This window comes from Mastomys coucha, unplaced genomic scaffold, assembly GCF_008632895.1.
Source record: "Mastomys coucha isolate ucsf_1 unplaced genomic scaffold, UCSF_Mcou_1 pScaffold16, whole genome shotgun sequence".
Classification (NCBI taxonomy): Eukaryota; Metazoa; Chordata; class Mammalia; order Rodentia; family Muridae; genus Mastomys; species Mastomys coucha.
In genome coordinates this window covers 2,944,667-2,950,641 of record NW_022196898.1, presented here as the reverse complement: position 1 = coordinate 2,950,641, position 5,975 = coordinate 2,944,667, and positions in this window count along the sequence as shown.

Sequence of the window (5,975 nt, the reverse complement as noted above, 5' to 3'; positions counted from 1 at the left end):
TTTGTGTGTGTGTGTGTGTGTGTGTGTGGTGTGTGTGTATCTGTGTGGTGTGTGCGTTTGTGTATGTGTGTATGTGTGTGTATGTGTGTGTGTGTGTGTGTGTGTGTAGACTGACCAACAGGTTTAAAGTTTGTTCACATGGCTCTGCACAAGGGCAAGTCCAAAGTCTGACTGTTAGCAGGCTGGAAATTCAAACAAGAGCTGAAATTGGGCCTTGAGTTCAAAGTTCATAGTCTAGGATGAGAACATAGCAAGAATTTCTGTTAGTCTTAAGAAAAAAAAATTCTTTTCTGGGAAACCCCAGTTTTTGCTCCTAAAGCTTTCCCTGAATGAATGTCCACACTGAGGAATTAGAGTTGAGACAGGACCCCACCCTGAGGCCCTGGCTAGCCTGGAACTTGCTCTGTAGACCAGGCTGGCCTTGAATCTTCAATGATCCACCCATTGGTCTTAAAGGTCTGCAATGCCATGCCCTGGATGTTCACACTTTTAAAGATAGTACCCTTTTAGATGTGCAACACCCCGCCCTTTTAACTTTTAAAGATAACCTCCTTTTCTGAAAGTCAATTGAGATAAACATTAAACACATCTGTCCAAGCATTAAACACATCTGTAAGAGTATTTTTCCAGCAGTATTTAGGCAAGTATTGGACTAAACAACTGGGCAGTATTATACAGCCAAGTTGACGCACAATTAACCATCGCACTGGAGATGAAAGTATTTTATTAAAGAGCTCAGTAAGTGGATTGAATAGGAGCCAAGGGGGGAACAAATACTGAGCCAGAATATTAAGTACAACAGCATTTGTTCCAAGCAGACCTCAGAAGTGATAAAGACATGGGAATTGTTAAATAAAATTTACATTTGAGGGGAATATAGACTGCCAAGCAGAAGGAGTCTCTAGCTAGTGCAGGGCTGTAGCTCAGGGGTAGTGTGCAAAAGTGCTGAAAAAGGATGAAAATGGGGATAACAGAGTATCTGGGAAGATCAACAGTAAGTTTCCAAAACCAAAATAAATGTATAACAACTCCAATAGAATTTTCTCACATAGGATTCTAAGTTAATTAAGATTTAAAAAAAAAAAAAAAAAAAAAAGATACCTTGTAATGGGTTTCTGATTCTGCTTGTATTCTAATGCTAATATTGGACCAGGAAGACCTGGTTGTTCCAGAGATGAGAGAATCTGAACTTAGACCCAAGTGACACTGTATGACCTTGCCTTTAAGTTTTTTGTTTTTTGGGTTTTTCTTTTTTTTTCTTTTTTTTGGTTTTTTTTTGTTGTTGTTGTTTTTGTTTTTTGGGTTTTTTTGTTTTGTTTTGTTTTGCTTTTATTGGTGAATAAAAATGCTGACAGCCAGAAGCTGGGCAGACAAGACATAGCCGCATTTAAGGTTCCTGGGCTTGGAGGTTGGAGGTGAACCACAAGGAGAAGGTGGAAAAGGAAGAGAAGCTGGCATGGTTTAGGTGAACCAAAAAAAAAAAAAGAAAAAAAGTGATCCTGAGGGCTGTCCAATTGGAGTTAAGAGCAACTCAGATGAAGCATATTAAGTAATAATTTGGGGTTATCAATAGGAAAGTAGAATCTAATAGCATAGAGGGTAGCTATCTGCCCAGTTCTAGTGCTGACTAAGGCTTATTGTAAATATAAAGGTTGTCTGTGTCTCTCATGGGGAACTAAATGATAAAAGGCAGGGTAGAAACCCTTGATCTGGGGCTGGAGAGTTGGCTCAGTGGTTAAGCGTACCAACTGCTCTTCCACAGGTCCTAAGTTCAATTCCAGCAACCACATGGTGGTTCACAACCATCCATAATGGAGTCTGATGCCCTCTTCTGGTGTGTCTGAAGAGAGTAATTGTGGTGTACTCATATGCATAAAATAAATAAATTAATTTTAAAAAGAAAAGAAAAGAAACCCCTGATCAGGATTAGATAATTTCAACAACAATACCTGGACTTGTTTGACTAAAATGTAAGGTGAATGAAGACTAAGAGCTAGTTCTACTAACTTACAGAGTGTAAGTTGATTCTAGATGGGATGAAAAGAAGCAGAATGGCAACAATTTCCTCCTCAGCAGCCCTGGGAAGACGGAAGGAAACTGCTCAGAGAGTCCAAGGTAGAAAGCTTGCAACCAGGATATCCAGCCAAACTACAATATAAGAGTAAAAGTTTCTAAATGTGGTGCCAAATGCCTGTAAGCCTAGCGCTCCGGAAGCTGAAGCAGGAGGATTGACAGTTCAGGGCTAACCTGGGCTACATAGTGAGATCTCGCCATAGAAAAAGGGGAGGGAGAGAGGGTAGAGGGAGGAAGAAAGCAAGACAAGACATTCTCAGTAAAATAGGATGTAGAAATTTGACAATAGAGAACCTGTCCTTGGAAATACTCATGGAGAGACTGTTCTTAGCAAGAAAAGAAACAAGTCCAGGGGCATATATGGAGATAGAACAATTCAAGAGAGTACATAATACACTGAACGCTTTAAGTGAATAGTCATTGAATTTGTTAAAATATCAAAAGTATATTAAAAATGATCGAGAAATAGAATTCCAGATGTTATTAGAATGGCACTATGGATTAATAAAGGGAATAAAAAGGATATGATGAAAATGAGTTTACATTTGCCAATCAGATTGCCTTTCTATAAATCCAGTTTAACCTATTTATAGGGTACAATTTTTAAAAATCATGAAGAAAAATTAAAAGACAGCTAGAACGATCTGAACCAAAAATAAGACATAATTATAATGTAAATATAATTAATTATGACACCAAACACTTCAATGTAAAAAGCATAATAGAGTTGGTAGGTATTGTACAGGACAAGAAGATACAGTGAATATGAGTGTATGTGCTTGGATTTGGAAACAGTTTCTTAAGTACATCATCAAAGACTTCATCAGCAACATGAAAAGACAACCCATAGAAGATGTTTGCATATTTAAGAAGATTCCAGAATATAAAAATAACTCTGAGTACTCAACAACCAATGTCCTATTAAAAGATAAAATAAACTTGACAAAGCATTCCTCCTAAGACGTAGAAATAATAAACACTTGAAAAGAAATGTAACAATTATAATGAAATCAAACATTTCTCCAAGGAAGATGGCTATATTGGAGGGTTGGTTTACAGGCAACCCCAATGATAAAGAATCTCCTAAATTTCTAAAAGAAAAGCAAACACTGCAAAAATTATTTTCTTGCTTCCAAAGTAATTAAATATAGAATTACTATGTGATTCAGTCGGTCTACTCCTATGTACATGCCCCCCAAAATAAAAACAGAGACTCAAACATATACATATATCCTACTGAATATTATAAATATTATTCATAATGAATAATGACTACATGATTAATATGAATATTATTCATGAATAATGTGAGTATTATTATTCATAATAGCATTGTTTGTAATAACTGGAAGGAACTACCCAGATAGATATCTTCTAACAAGAGAATGGATGAGCATAACAGAAAAGGGTAGATACCACGCACTCTCAGGCCCCATGAGAGGTTAGGTCCTGATCCCTGCGATAGTTAGCACTGAAGGGCCTTGAAAATGTATCTTGTGATATGAGTCAGGTACAAAGCAACAAATTCTGTATGACTCTCCTTAAATTCCTTATCAAGAATAGGCAAGTACAGACAGACAGAAAGCAGATCCAGAGTTACCTAGAGCTGAGGAAAGGGAGGGTCACTGCTAAGGAGAGAGAAAGCTTTTACTTGTCTTGGTGGTGCCTATACCACATTGTGAATTGCACTAAGTTGTACCCTTAAATTGGTTAAAACAGATATATACTTACATTTAATACACACAAATACATAAATAACCAGGCAAATAAAGAGAAATGAGTTTTCACAAACCTCAGAGAAACTAATAAAAACTAGACTAGAAGAAAGGTGATTAGCAGAAATTAAATGCAATAGAACTATACTTAATGTCTTTTAAGACTATACTTTCAAGGATCATTTTTATATTCATTAATATGTTTCAAAACAAACAGAAAGAGATAAGGAATGTTGGTTAGGAGCTGAAAATATAGGCTCTATAAATTTTTTAAAGAAGCAAGTAAGAATTCTAAAAACAGAAACTGTCATCACTGAGTTTACCTTTAAAGAAAATTTGTAAAGTAGAGGATATTAAAGTGGGAAGGACCAGAATGAAAGGAAGAAAGAAGAAAAGGAAGAGGGAAAAGGAGGGAGAGAAGGAGGGAAGGAAAGAATGGAAAAACTATAGAAAAATACAAAGAAGGAGGAAGAGGAGGAGGAGGAGGAGGGGGAAGAGGAGAAGGAAGAGGAGGAAGAGGAGTAGGAGAAGAAGAAGAGGAAGAGGAAGAGGAAGAAACAGGGGAATGGGGAATGGCACAGGGAAATGTTCTGATGTATGTGAAAACAGAAAGAGAGGACTGGCTAGCTGGCTAAGAATTCCCACCCCACCCCCAAGTGATCAGACACAGCAACCTGCTGGCTGAAAAGATGCTACAAGCATCCAGAAGGAGAACATTATAGAATAGCTCATCTTTGCAATGAGGCCATGCAAAAACCAAGTCGTAGTCTAAAAAGCATTTGGATTCAGGGTGCCAGAGGAGCACACACTTATACCTTGTTTCTCAAGAGAGATGGTGGGTTCCAGAAGTCACTGAAATAATATTTTTAAATATGGAAAGAAAATAAATGACAATCTAGAATGTTCAGATAAAATAAGTTCCTCAAAAAAATAAAGGTTAAGAAAAGATATTATCAGACAAAACAAAGGAAATTATAGCGGCAAACCAATTCAAACTCAGTAGAAAACTGTTTTCTCAAAAGAAAAATTAGCTTAGTCGAAAGCTCAAAAGCCAGGAGAAAATGAAGAGATGGCAGATGGTGATCCACAGGTGACTCTAAACAGGCATAGAGAAGATCACAAGAGTAACAGCAGTCCCACAGAGCTTTAAGCACATGGAGGATCTAACTGTACACCAGCAAATAAGCTATTAATGAGGGACTAAAGGGAGAGGGAGTCACAGTGCTGCTGGGTCCATCGCATCTAGGAAGAGGTACGATCACGTATGCCGATCTTAAAATGTTGAGAATGCTTGCTTCAATGTCTAAGTTAAGACTGAATTGTTGTAAAAGGACATGTGGATCATAGGTCATAAGAGAACAAAACACATTAACTGCTTCAGCTTATGCAAACGAGGGCAAATCAGGAGAATAGTGGAGTACAAAAAAGTCAAAGCTGATGCATCTAACCTAGTGTACCTATGTACATCCAATGTAAATCAATTCAACACCCAATCAAAAGACAGAAATCAAAGGCAATACAACTATAGTCTGCTCCTAAAAGTCTCAACTAAAATATGAAGAAATCCACACATTCAAAGTACAAAGGCAGGAAAGAAATATCATACAAATGACTATATCCATGATAAGTAGTGCAAACACTGCAACAGGCATAAATTCAAAAATATTTACCAAGAAGATATGGTTCTGTGTCCTAGATGTTATAAATTCAAAATGCATCTTAAGCAAAAAAGATGAAACTAAAAGAAAAAGAATCATTGCTAGAGATTTTAATACATTTAATGTTTCTCAACGTGCACATAACATCAATAAGGATAGGAAAGATACAGCCCACACCGAGAGTTAACAAACTCTAAATCTTTAACTATCTAAATCACCCAAGAACCAAAGAACATACACTTTTGAACTAAGATTGGAAACTTGTGAAAGTAAATCATACCTGATCCTATAGGCTTAGTAAATTTCAAAGGATTAAAATCTTACAGCTAATGATCTTCCGTCAAGGACAACAGTGAGCAATATGCTCTGGGGGCTTTCTTTGTTTGACCATTGGGTTGTGGGGCTGGGCATCTTGACTCTTTTTGCTTTGCTATGATCTTGTGTGGTGGAGACTGGGCCTTGGCTGCTCTTTCTCCAGCCCCCGACTCCCAAATGCTATGATTAGAGAGGTGGGTTCTACCACACCAGC